The sequence below is a fragment of the Diabrotica undecimpunctata genome, chromosome 4 (genome assembly GCF_040954645.1).
Source record: "Diabrotica undecimpunctata isolate CICGRU chromosome 4, icDiaUnde3, whole genome shotgun sequence".
Taxonomy (NCBI): domain Eukaryota; kingdom Metazoa; phylum Arthropoda; class Insecta; order Coleoptera; family Chrysomelidae; genus Diabrotica; species Diabrotica undecimpunctata.
In genome coordinates, this window is record NC_092806.1 from 161,167,563 (window position 1) to 161,182,845 (window position 15,283).

The following is a 15,283-nucleotide window of genomic DNA, read 5'->3' on the forward strand; positions in this document are numbered from 1 at the left end:
ACATGTTAGGTATTTCTGTTCATGTAGAAATATCAACCCAATCCTACATTTATGAAAACTCTTTTACCAAAATAATCACTTATAGTTTAGAGATAAATGTAAACTAATACTAACCAATTGAGCTTGAGTAAAAAATTATAGAATACAATCGACCATAAGTATTAGTTTTAATTAATTTTTACAATGGTTCAATCTATAATAAGGGATTATTCTAAGCTCTAAACAAATGTTTCATAGATTGCAGATCATTATCGTCCTCAGTCTCTTTTAAATTCACTGCTGGACATTCACTTCCCCTATTTGTATCCAAAGCTCTTGGTCTTGTGTTGTTTGTAAAAAATTTTTGCTTATCTTCCTTAGACATAATCCAGTTATCGTATACGTAGTCCTCTTCTGCTTCAAATATTGGTTTCTTCATCCTCGCTACGTGGTTAGCCCATGTTTATTTCTGCATTCAATTTCTATGACATCGAAAAACCAGTTTTAGTTCGTAGATCTTCGGTTTAGATCTTGTATTTTAGCGTAACCCCTAAAACTGATCCATTTCTATTGGTGTTTTACCTTTTTGCAAATGATTGTGCCTGCATCATATGTTATTTCTGGAAACACGCACTGATCTAGGACTTTTCTCTTCATATTAATTGGTAAATTTTCTTTAATAATGTTTGAAAAGCTCCCCCCATCCAAATGCTATTTTGTTTATACTTCATTTGTTTGATTGTCCTTTTTGTTCTTTCCTTTTTTGACACTAACATAGCTAATCGACCAGACTATTGATTGTCCTTGTCTATTACAATTTCATGTACGAGATGTACGTACTGAAAATATTTTCTTGTGAACTTTATGTTATAAATATACAATATTTAATGAGAATGACCAATCTTAATCGAAAATATGTTTTAATTTGTTGTTAAAAACACAGCATAGGAGCAGCAACAGAAGCTCTACGAAAACGCAAAGTCATACTGAACAAAAGAAACAACAACAATACACCATGGTTCAGAAAAGATATAAAAGAGAAGTGTAAAAAGAAACGAGAGGCCTACACGCAATATAAAATATCGAATACTCCAGAATCCCGAGACACCTATAGAAGAAAACGAAATGAAACAAAGCAGAAAAGGCCATCGAGTACAATAAACCAGAATACCTATGTTTTATGGACCTGACAAAGACTTTCAATCGCATTCAAGTCGAAGACGTCTTACATCTACTGTATAAAAGAAACATACCAATCAATATTATACAAACCATCGAAAACATCTAGTTCCATAATCGAATACAGGCAAAGATAAATGGAAAACTAATACAGTGTATACCAATATAAAGTGGAGTAAGACAGGGCGACTCGTTAAGCACACTTCTCTTTAAAATAATAATGGACGAAATAATACAAGTAGTACGTAAAGGTCATGGTTATCAGCAGAACAAACCAAATGTATCACATCTAAATACCCCCTACGATGTAAAATCGAAATTGATAAGAAAATAATAATGCAGGAAGCAAGGTTTAGATATCTGGAAATAGATATAACTAGTTACGCAGATGTTGAAGAAGAACTACGACAAAAAAGCTTAAAAGCAAGTAAAGCGGCGGGATCTCTTAATGACACAATCTGGAAGAAAAAACACCTAAGACAAGGCAGAAAAACAAAAATCTATAAAGCAGCAATTAGACCTATATTAACATACACGGTGGAGACAAGATCTGACACATCTAAAACGAAACGTCTACTAGAAACAACAGAGATGAAAATAATCCGACGAATATCAGGGAAAAGTCTGTTGGATAGGAAGAGAAGCGAAAACATAAGAAGAACATACAATATAGAAGATATAAATGGATGGGTGATAAACCGGAAACAGGGGTGGAGCGAATACGTTAGTAGAATGGCAGAGGATCGGATAGTACGAACAACACGAGATAATTCACCAAATAGACGAAGAAGTATTGGAAGACTAAGAAAAAGATGGTGCGATAATTTAAACAATTTAGGAGGCTAATATTGAAGAAGAAACAGGCTTTAAAGCCTACAAGAAGGAAGAAAAAGAAGAATTTGTTGTTTCGATTTTCAATTCAAAAATCGTTTTGAAAATAGTTAAAATCAACGATTTTCGATTATTCATTCTAACTGAATATTATACAATGAGCTGTAGAATATTCATAATAATAAATCGACAAAAACTATTAAAAAGAGTAAGCGACCTAGGTTGGAGCCTTCAAGAACTCCAGAGTTAGCTGTATATACCATCATGGTATCATATTTCTTTGACAGAGATGTACTCCTAAGTCAAATGACCTAGCTTCCAATAAAGTTCTCACAGAAACCCAGTGGGTAATACCATATTAAAGTCTTCTACTCAAAATGTGTATATTAGGAAAAAGATTCTAATTACTATTTAAATGGGAATAAGCCACAATTAAAGGTTAAAATACGTTTACTGACGTTTCAATTTCCACTTCGGAAATCGTTCTCAAAATACAAACATTAGTAAATTAAACAAATTTTGTTTTTTGTTACTTAGTGAAAAATTCTTCTAATAATTTAATTTTATCTGACTCATCTATATTGACAATTCAGACATACCTTATACATTTTAAAGTAGATGACTTTAAAATGATATTGCCAATATTATTGAGTTGCGTTCCTGGGACAACTTTACTTATATGATAGTTCATTCGATTACATGAAATCAACTTTAACTTGAGAATATCCGCCAGAAAAGATCATAACATGTAATTCGTCTTTATAAAGACAAATACATGCCATGATGATAGTAAAATTCTCCTGTTAGTGATTCCATAGTAAATTATGAGGGAAAAACCAGGAAAAAAACCTCATAATACTATCCCGACATGGTAAGTATTTGATCGTGCATTTAGTTTACCTTCAATAAACACCAAATTCCGATTTTATATGTTTGTTATTCAAAAAACATAAATGATGTATTCTCTATATGTTACTGACTTACCAATACTGGTATTTTCCTTTTAATAACTTCCTCTTTCAATATGGGTAACCAGATCCTACTACATTCTGCCGAGGAATTCGCGACACAATTGGTCTCATTTAGCATAATTAGAGCCGCTTCTTTGATTTTTCTCTTTTTACCATCCATTTCTTTTAGGACTATATTTGAATCATTCCATTGAACCCTATGTTCATTATCCCATGCGTGTTTACAGATTTGAGATCTATCAAATTCTCTATTTTTAATAGGTATAGGATTGATGTTCACTTATTCTAACATTTAATGGTCTTGATGTTTCACCTAAATAAAACTGATCGCATTCACAAGGTATTTTATAAATGCCATTCTTTGTCCTTTCTTGTTCATTGTTAGGTTTGGTTTTGGACAAAATAGATCTCAACGTGTTTGTTGTTTTGAATGTTGTTGAAATGTTGAATTTATTTCTTATCCTTTTAAGCTTTTCAGATAATCCTTTTATGTATGGTATTGTTATTTTCCTCGTATTATTCCTTGCATATGCTGTAGGATCTCGTTCTAAGTTGTTTTGTTCTATTCGATCGATTGTTGAAAATTCCTTATTTATAAACGATAAAGGATAATCATTTTTTAATGGCTTAAATAATGGCTGGATAATTGTGGCTTATTCCCATTTAAATAGTAATTAATTTAAAATGCCAGAAGAAAATAGCTTCAGAACAATAAAAAGATTCTAATTGCAAAAATATGTGAAGTTAGAAAGGACATAGATCTAAAGGGCTTTGTTGCTATAATCCAAGAAAATAATTAATGTAGACTAGGTATTTTTTAAACATGTCAAACTTTTTCATCTTCCCTTGTACATATTTTAAATGTATTATTTATAGTTATATACTGCTTGTACGAAATTAGTCACAGCACATGCTTTAATTGATGTAACTAATGGCACGTTCGGTAAGTTGCAAATTATAAACACCACATTCTTTATGGTGATAAAAATGTTAACACAAGAAAAAAATCGGTTCAACACGCTGTCTGGTGTTTTAGATGAGATCTTTTTGTTTCAGTCACATATTTCACGCGTGCACTTGACTTTTGAACCTATTTATTATTCCGTTTATGTATTTTGATGATATAGTATAAAATTGTTTTTCAATATTATGTGAGGAATATGTAGGTTTTTATGTGACTGTTATTATTTTGTGAGTCATTAAATGATAAAATGGGAAAGTAAATTAAACAAAAATTGGGAATGAAATATCGGAACCACAAAAATGTGTCCGACAAATATTGGTCTTGTCTCTGTTGCTTTAGGACCGCAGTAATGGGGGTCGGTGTACCACCCGGAGTGGTATTGTAATCAATAACAATAACAATAACAATATCTTTATTTTTAGAAAATAATATACATTCCGTGAACATAAAAAAATTAAAAAAAAAACAGTGTCACAAACGAAAATATTATTTACTTATTCCTAACCGTTACATATACAAATAGTCCTCCACAGAATATGGCTCAAGAGCTACCAGTAATTTAAATATTTGATGTTTATACAAACTTAATCTTTCCTCCCTTTTAATAGGTTCAGGCAGTTTATTAAACAATTTGATGCAGCAATAAAGAGGGTTTTTTTTTTGTTATACTTAACCTGTGTATTGGAATTTTATAATTATATAACCTGGTATTTACTATACTATTGGGCTCAAAGTTCCTAAAGAGTATTTTATTCTTATATAGAAACAGTAAGCATTCTTGAATAAATACAGCGTAAACTGTTAAAATATTATTACTCCTAAAATGCCCTCTACATGATTCCCTACTTTTTAAGTCAAACATAACTCTGATTATTTTTTTCTGAACCAGAAATACATTATTTATGTCCCTACTGTGGCCAAAATTTATTAGACCATATCTAAATTTTGCTTCAAAATTAGCATGATACACTGTTTTTAATGAGTTACTATTCATGTATTTTTTTAGAACTCTAAAGCTGTAAATCACTTTACTCAAAGACATACATAACTGGTCAACATGTTTATCCCAACATAAAAAACTGTCAATATATAATCCTACAAATTTGGTACTGCTGCTAATATTTAAAGTGTCATTATTTACAATAATACTGTTTGGCATATCTGAATGTGCATAATTTGTCTTAAACAAAAGAAGATCTGTTTTATTTTGATTTAAAACCAACCTATTCATAGAAAGCCAGTCTTTAGCTTTCTGGAACTCTAAACTAGCATTAACGCTTAGAACAGACATGTCTTTACCACTGACTAAAATGTTTGTATTATCTGCATAATTTGTTATGCTGGAAGTAGTATTAGCCACTAGACCATGAAGATCATTGATATAGATCACAAACAGTAAAGGACCAATCACACTTCCTTGTGGTACTCCAATATTGATAGTGCTTTCAGATGAGATGCCTATTTCAGTGTTTTTATGTATTTTTACTAAATGTCTCCTATTTGCCAAGTAGGACTTAAACCACTTCAATGCTGGTCCACGTATACCATATTTCTCCAATTTATCAAATAATAGGTCATGCACTAAACAGTCATATGCCTTTGATAGGTCCAAAAAGAGACCCAAAGCCATATGACCAATCTCAGTACATTTCAAAATATATGCGAAAATGGTTGCGTTTCGATTTAATTTGAGCTTCTTACCACTCCCTGACACGTGTTTCTGGGTCTTCCCGTCATCAGAGAGAGCTTGTAAGAAAACTCAAACTAAACCAAAACGCACCGGCTACTCGGCAATTATAGACAAAATAATTACCAGAGTATGCTACTAGAGACATCTAGTGATGAAAGATGAAGTTAAATGTGTCGATAGCAATTAAATCGATGTGTCGATAGCAATTATTTATCGTCCTTACTCGACGCAATGAGTACAAGAAAGATAGTAATTTACATGGGTAAATTGTTGATGCTTAGTGGAATATAAATATTCCCAGCATCGCTCTTAATGGCTGGATTAAGCGTGAGTATACAATTTACTTTAATTGCTATCGACACATTTAACTTCATATTTCAAAATATCCCAGACAAATTGAAAAATCGCAGTTTGAGTTGATTTTCCCTGTTGATAACCATGCTGATTTGCACTAATAATATGACATTTTGTTAAAAATTCTGTTATCCGCCTATACATAGTCATTTCTAAGATTTTTGAAAAGGAACATAGAAGGCTAATTGGTCTATAGTTATTAATTACCACCCGGAGTGGTATTGTAATCTTTCATGTACACACAAGAACAATACAGAAATAGCAGCGAGAGATCTGAACCCTAACATATTGAGAAGATAACTGCAATATGCACTAAATCACCTGTAAGACTGGTGCTTCAACCTCAAAATAGACTAGTCTAATACAGCGAACTATTTAGGAATAATAATAGAAGATTAACATACACACGTCACACGTACACAACATTATCAACAAATCCTAGTCATTAAGAAGACTAAACTAAGACCTATCACAGGAAGAAAAAGCAAATTAAGGTTGATAACAAAATTAAGAATGACCAACAGTATAATCTTCCAACAATTATATATACTTTAGCAGCATTGGATCAAACCTACAAGTACAATGGAAACAAGAGACAAATGGTCCAAATAGTAAAAGTACAAATAGGCCTCTCGGATGCTCCAATCCTCAGGACATTCTGCTGTTTGCTATATTCTTTTAAGATTTTCTTCAGATTTTTTAATTACAATTTTTAACTCGCCCCACATATTGTCTTAATCTTTTGTTCCTCTATATTTTACAAAAATTTTTTTTATATCTTAACAATTTATGTCCAGTTCTTATTTTCTATCGTTTTATTCAGCCATGTTATGTCTATTAGACATAGTCTAATAGATATAGCATAATAGACGTAGTCACATGTGTTCATAATGACTACATTTTGTTCTTGAGAGGACTGCAGAATTCTTTCTAATCTCTCCCTGACATGGTAAAGATTAATAAATTAAAGTTTTTTATTACATTTATATTTGTCCATTTTCTTAACCTATAATTTAAATTAGCACTATATCACTCTCCTCACTCTGTCAATTACCACAATAAATCAATTAGTTAATTACAACTTCCCGTATTGCGCAAAACAAAAATTACACAACGAAGAAACCGTACACGCATCGGAAATCCATAAAAAATTAATTAACTGTATGGTCCTCGGTGAGTGGATATCATATTTTATAGGTATCAATCAAGTGGACTGTAAACGATCTGAATGACGTGATTCATCAATCAAGGTGTCACGTTCAACCCTCCGATCGGGCAGGGGTAGTTTTCGGTTTTTTTTGGAGAGAAGGAGAGTGAGATTCGGTGGCTGTGGTCTGGAGCGATAAGAAAACAGGTGCTTAATATGTACATGTACACATCATTACAGCGATATAATATATATATATATATATATATATATATATATATATAGTAAACTCTTAAATATTGGGGAAATCTGCAAGAAAGACTCTAATGTGTATCAATTGTTTCGCCGAACGTTTTCGCCAAAGAGAATTAATTTGGCTTCTTCAGGGCTGAAAGAGAATAAATTATAATTAGCTACCATATATTATCTATTAAAACATTATTGATCTTACCGTAACTTAAAATTGTAGAGTTAGAATATTAAAAAACTTAGCTAGTAACATAGTGGTGTTTTTTGTTACTATGTGCAAAAAAAGTTTTTTTTAAGGTTTGAAATGTATGGTAACTTTGAACTTGACACGCAAAGGCTTACCCAAGGTTAATCGAAAAACCCAATGTAACTACATTTAAAAGGAGGTAATTCTTTGAATTGTCGGCAATAACTAAATTTTTGATTTTTAGATAGTTTAAAAGTGAGGTTCTGTTTTAGCCAGAACGCAAGCGCTGACAACTTCATTGTTCTTATGAATCTTTATGTCGTTAAGGTTCATTGGTAAAAAACGAATGAATTTAAATCCCAGTATAGGGAAATATTATTTTGATTTACTTTATTTAATTATATTATATTGTTCATGTATTATTGCATCTTATTGAGATGTATCTAAGAAAAGCAAGGGAATGTTATATATTTTTTTGTGTTAATGAAAATTAATTATAAAGGTATGTTAGTTGTTAATGGATATATCAGTCAAGTTAGTTATCTGTGATATAGTATTGTTCTTGGTATCTGATTTAAGTAACAAGTGGTATATATCGCTTAGATTCTTGGCGTCACTCTTAACATTAATGGAGAAATCGTTAAGGAAAATATATGACATTTCAATGAACTCTCTTTTAGATTTATTGTTCTCACGGTGGAGAATTGTGGTGTTAGTATAGTCCATGAGATGACCAGTGGAATGGATATGTTTGGCTAAAGCACAACGGTCAGGGTGAAGTCGAGAATCACTTTTGTGTAGTGTAATACGTGATTTCAATAATTGAGATGTTTGACCGATGTAGGAATTGTTGCAAGAGAGACATGGAATGTTGTAGACAATATTACTAAGCCTATCTATGGGAGTCTTATCTTTTATCTTAGAATAAAGATTATTAATTGTTAGGGCTGATCTACAAGCCACATTAAGTTTAATGTTGTTATTATTATTGCCAAAGCTATTTTCAACACTTTTCAGAATCCTTGTTAACCCCGGAGTGATATCTCTGAAATATGGTAATGAAAAATATTTGTTTATAGGAGTATCCGAGACTGGGTTCCCACTTAAGATATCAGGATCAGCATTGTTAGTCGCGAAGGAAGGTGTAATATCTTCGTCATGGATAGTATTAAACAAAATCTTATTAACTAATGGTGTTGGATAAGCGTTTGAAATAAAAAGTTTCTGTAGGATTTGTAGGTTTTTTGTATGAAATGAAGGATCTGATAGTTTTGTTACTCTATTTTTCATCTGTTTGATTAAGTTCACTTTGGTAGAATTGTTATGGTATGAGTTGTAGTTAAGGTATCTACCAGAATGGGTCGGTTTTTGATACCAATCTATTTTGATGTTGTTGGTTTCCCTGATCATCCTTATGTCGAGAAAGGGGACGGACCAATTACCATCTTCCCTCTCTATAGTGAACTGGATGTAGGAGTCATAACCATTAAAAGTATCTAATAGTTCATCTACCTTGTCATTGGGTATAGCCAAAATGATATCATCAACATATTTTTTAATAAATGGAATATTAAAGGATAGTAAAGGAATGACTGAGTCTAATACATAATCCATAACGTAAGTTGCAATGATAGGAGAAATCTTAGCTCCCATAGGGGTACCGAAAGTTTGTTGATAGAATTTATCATTAAATGAGAAGTAAGTGTTGTTAAAGAGAAATTCGACGATGCTGATGAATCTGTCGTAAGACATGGAACAACAACCTCTAATACGGTCCCAGTTGATCTCTATTGATGTAAAACATATTCCTAGATGAACATTGCTGAATAAGGATACAACGTCAAGGCTAACGAGGACATAATTTGATGGTAGTATGTAGCCATTATATTTATTTACCATCTCAAAGGAATCTTTAATGTAATATTGACTTTCATAATTATATGCATTAGTAAGTATGTCTGTAACAAAAGCTGAGATATTTTCAGTGGGTGTTCCAATGGAAGCTACTATGGGACGAACCGATAGTGTTGGTTTGTGGATTTTTGGCAAAGCATAAAACTTTGCAATGTTCCCATTATATGTTGTTAGTTTTTTCTTTGTGTTACGGTCAATCTCATTGGAAGAGGCTAAGGATGCGATTAATGTATTGCATTTCCTTTGCAGAGAAGAAGTGGGATTGGATGTAAGTGAAACCAAGTTTTCTCTCTCTCTCTCTCTATATATATATATATATATATATATATATATATATATATATATATATATATATATATATATATATATATATATATATATATATATATATATATTATTTATTGTAGACCCTACATGATATAGTTCGTTGGAATCAGGTTGTTAAGAATCTTTAAAAAAAAATAAAAATATACAGGCTTGTTCATTAAAAATAAGGATTATGGACTATGCCAGGCTTGCGTGGTTCACCCTGTACATTATGTTTAAAAAGCGCACATTTAAATTTAAAAGTTAAGGTGTTCCAGAGTTTTTTATTATTTTCTATAATAAGGACACAAACAATTTTATTGCATAATTGGTTTCCACACTTTATATTAAAAGAGTTGCACACAAACCATAAATTTCGTAAATCTAAGCTCATTGACGAAAACCAACAGAATCTGGAAAATATTAAATTTCAGGAAGTTCATAAAACTCAGAAATAAAAACGATCTCGGATTTACTTCAACTGTTAATAGATGGCGATTAAACGGTTTTATGACCGTTCTAAAGGTTTGTTAGTGTTTGGAAAAGATGTCGAAATTAGCGATGAAAATAAACTCGACGTCGATGCTAAATAAATGTTTCGTATTAAATTGTTTGGTTGGAAAAAAGTGAAAAATGCCAGATACGTATTTTAGTTGGCAATGTTATTGTAACAAAGGTGAGGCAATAAATACACTGTTGTTTAGCTAAAATAATCAATAATCTTTACTCGTAAGAATCAATAATATATTTTTTTTTAAATATTAGCTACTTAGTACAACAGATCTTAGTCATAAAGTTGCCACAAATCAGATTTCAAGGAATGAGAAAGCTTCATGTTAGCATATGTTACCATGTTTTATTTTAAGTAATTCTTTACAGCTTCTCAACATTTATAATAGTCATCTTTAAACAAGTCGTTGATGTAGTTTTCTCATTCATCCATTACTTCGTCTTCCAAAGTTAGTGTGTGACCTTCATTATTTATCAGCGTTATGGGTGTATTCTTCTTGTGCTCTCCAGTAATTTCTTTTATTTTTACCTTTTTTTTACCTCTTTCTTTACCTCTCGTTCCATCAAATTCTAGCCGCTCCGTCCTTCTTCCCACATTGGTTCTCATTTCTACTTCTGCAGTTCAATTCCAAACCATGCAGTCGTTGTTCTTGAATAATTTTAGAGACTGTAGTCACTCACGTTCTTTCCCTAATCAGATCGTTCCTGATCTTGTCACATCTAGTCTTACTCAACATCTACCGTAACATTGTCATTCCGGACTCAGTGCAGAACCTTGGTGTAAACCAACCGTCACTAGAAAACTTTAGGTCAATCCAGCACAAGTCCTTACTTTGGTGTACGCTCCCTACACATATTCTTCAAGAGCCTTACGTAATTCCCAGAAACTCATTTTTCTCTCTCATAAATCTCCAGAGTTCTACTGTAAATACCAAGTGTATATATATTTCGATATATTTCTTACAGTCCTGAATGGCCGCTTTATTTATATACAATGATACCATCATACTATACCTTCATGTACTACATTCTGTCCTCTTTATACATCCTATTTTTCATTTGTTACAACACATCCACCCCTTTCTCTCCTAGAGTCTTCCAAACCTTCACAGGTATTCCCTCAGGCCCTACTGCCGTACTATTCTCCATCCTATTTATCCCTTCTTGAAATATATAAGCGTCAACACGTTTTTAGTTTTCTACACAGACTGACTTTATTCATGAAACATTATAAATGGTTACCATCCTTTACAGATGAGTAATACCAAACATTCAATATAATATTTTGGGATATTAGAACAATTGAAGCCTCGACAACCTCATTTCTCGGTATCACCAGTCTTACATTATGATTTGAGGCCCACATCCTCTGTCTCTTCTATTTAGTAAGTTTCTAAAGCACTTATATCATCTTCCTTTAGCAATGCTGTATAACCTTTTCATCCGCGAAAGTGTTTCCAACTTTTCATACTGCCTTGCAGACTATATTTCCTTAGCAGTAACTACAGGGTGCTTTGCTTTTGTATGTATACTTATCTTCGTCTCGTTTAGAACTCTTATACCTGTTTCTAGCTTCTTTCTTCTACCTAATCTACTGTTGCACTTCATCGTTCCATCTTTTTTACGTTAAAATAAAAACAAAAGTTGCTGGGTAAAACCGTTTTGCTAATAGATGTCTTCGTCGTCGGTCTCAGAATACAACTGGGGGTAGCGAAAAACTATATTTTCTTAGCTATGCTCCCTTGAACACTTAGTCTCCCACGACGTTTAGATTTTTTTTGACAGTTACTTCCCAACGGTTATTTTAAGTCCACCTTATTTTATTGATCATAAATTTTTACAATAAGCTAAAAGCGTGGTTTTTGCACTATCCTTTCGACTACCTACAAATCTTATTGTTTATTTAATACAAAATCGTTTTACTAACATTCAAAGTTTTCAACATCCGCTAAAAACTACGGTTATGAGTGCAATTTTATGTGGAAAGTATTATTAAATTTTATGTCTGAGATATAAGAGAGAATTTTTTTTCTGAGAAACTAATATTTTCTTATTGAGTTGGTAGAAAAGAATACATATTGCTTCAATATAAGAGACAAAGTGAAAAAGACAAAGGGTGAAAGAACCATGTAAGAGTCATATTAAAAAGGATTTAAATAGTCATTGTATTTTTTGCCTGAAGAAGTTTACACACTTGCTATCCTTAGCTAACGTTGCCTAGCCACACCAATAGAAGATTAATTTTTTTTGAACAAAGATCAATCCTTTCTTTAGCATACTGTTATATTTGTTATATAATATATACAAATATTATTGATTTATGTAATTTATCAGTATTAAGTTTTCTTCAAAACAAACATTTGCAGTGTTTGTTTTCAATTTGACCTTTTCGATTTATCTTTAAAACAATTTTTTCAATAATTTAATAAGAATTTACCTGTGGCGCACCCAGGGGGGGTTTTGGGGTTAAACCCCCACCCCCACCAGGGCATATAAAGTAAAAAATATATAAAGAATAGTAGGAAAATGTAACTTGTATTTCACACACAATACAAACAATCCAAAACGCTAATTGAATAATTAAATTACCACTTTGAATATGTAGAACACAATAATTATTGTATAAATACACAATAATTAATAATATTTTTCATTATTTTTAGATATAGATAACTAATATTAGGCTTATGAAAAAGTAGACAGAACGACCCTGTTGCGAGTAGCATGCGCCTACAGGTCTGTATCTGCGGCGGCCTTGTTGGCTATCATGGGTTGTGTTCCTCTGTATGTGTTAGCAGTAGAAAAGAGAGATCTCTATGTGAGAAGAGAGCATTTGAAAACAGCTATAAAAAAAAGAAGAAAGGGAAAGATCAATCGAAAGATGGCAAGAAGAGTGGAAAAACAAAGAAGATGTTGCCCCGTGGAACAAGATGCTGATCCCGATCCTAGGGAACTGGGTAGATTGTCTGTTTTAGGGCGTATCTTCATAGGCTCAGAAAGACAGATACAGATAAATGACTATACTGCAAATATTCCGACATTGTTACTCACACAATGCTGGAATCTAATATATTATGTACAGTGGAGAGAAACAGAATGTATAAAGAAATAGGTATAAATCCTGTGACCGTAAGAGAGATGATCGTGAAGATGACAGAAAGTACGGAGTGATGGAATAGTGTTCACAATTACCAATTATCAGAGCAGTCATTAAAAAAAAAGAAGAAGAGAAACACCAGCCGGGCCAACGACAGAGATAAGATCTAATTACTATTTTAATGGGAATAAGCCGAAATTCAAGGTTAAAATACGTTTATTGACGTTTGAATTTTTGATCTTTGATCTTGCACTGATAACTTGTTTATACTCAAACAATTAATAGAAAAAAGAATAGCGGTTGGTACCGAAGTACATCCAGCCTTCATCGACCTAGAAAAAGCGTATGGTGCCGTTCTAAGACTTCAATTGTGGCAAGCTTTACAACAACTCGACATTAGTTCATACCTTTTTGGAATAATCACAGAAGTATACAGGGATAACACTACTTACCTAAAAATCGGAAATAGGCTATCAGAGCCAATAAAAGTAACTAAAGAACTAAAACAAGGATGCAGTATGTCATCCTTAATGTTTAATTTATATATTGAGGCAGCCCTCCAAAATTGGAAAATTCACTGCCAGGAAATCTCCATAGGAAATGACGTACTATTCTTCCTGAACTTTGCGGATGACCAAGTCGTCCTAGCTCAAGATTCTTATGATCTAGAATTTATGATAAAGCGTCTATACAGAAAATATTTAAAATGGGAGTCAGCATGAAGAAAACAGAATATTTAGTTGTCAATTTAGATGTAAGGTTTGAAAGTTGATAGACGAGGACGTAACAATCAAACAAGTGGAAAAATTTAAATATTTAGGTGCACTCATTGCTAATAACGGCTTGGGAGAAACCGAAATTAAACACCGAATTAATCACGGACGTAAAATTGTAGGATGTCTGAACTCCTTATGGTGGGATCGCAACATTTCCAAAAGGAACAAAAAAAGAATAGGGCAAACCATGGTTAAATCAATTCTTTGTTATGGCTCTGAAGTATGGACAATTAATGCAGACCTGAAGAAAAGATTGTTGGCAGTTGAAATGGATTGTTTGAGAAGAAGTGCTAGAACATCAAGGCAGGAAGACCAACGAATCTATAAGAAATAACATGAATGCTACAGAAACGGTCACTGACAGATTAGAAAGAAGAGGTTTTAAATGGTTTGGACACCTATTGAGAATTCCTGACGAACTTTAACCCCAAAAGCTTCACAAATGGAAGGCCCCTGGAAGAAGAAAAAGAGGTAGACCTCGACGCTCATGGAATGAAGGAATTAGAAGTAGTGATGAGCGAAATGGCTCATTTGAATGTTTCGAATCATTTGAATTAACTCACTTTGATGTTTCGAAACAATTATTCGAAACATTGAAACAATTGACACGATACTGTAACTTCATATATTTCATATCATAACAATTCATTGTCGGTCGCTATGCAAAGTTACAATATTTCGTGCAGATTCATTTTCTGTAAGGCACGTGACAGCAATGTGAATGTTAAAGTATTGTTATGAAGATTGTTGAACAATTAGGGATTTGAGCTTGCTAAGCATTAATTTATTATTTTAGGTGTAGGTTAGATATGGTTTTAACAGTTCTGTGACTCACCTCATTGCTTCGACTCACTAGCCAACACTAATTAGAAGAGTGATGGAATCGAGAGGTTTTGAGAAGAAGCATGCCTTGGACTTGGAGGATTGGCGGAGGAGAACGGGAATACGGCGGCAGCCGTCTCCAAAATGTATTGTATTTACAAGTTGGATTAATGTCAAACGTCAAAAAACTTATTTTAACTTTCAATTGTGGCTTATTCCCATTAAAATAGTAATTACTTTAAAATGCCACAAGAAAATAGCTTCAGAACAATAGATAAGATCTAGATAAGAGAAGGGAGTGTCCCAA

General features: G+C 32.6%; 1 protein-coding gene across 6 annotated transcripts in view; it reads right to left on the reverse strand.

Moving 5' to 3' along the window:
• The window catches only part of sick (sickie), a 677,587-nt gene that overhangs the window by 513,546 nt on the left and 148,758 nt on the right, over window positions 1–15,283 (reverse strand). The gene's annotated exons all lie outside the window — the stretch shown is intronic.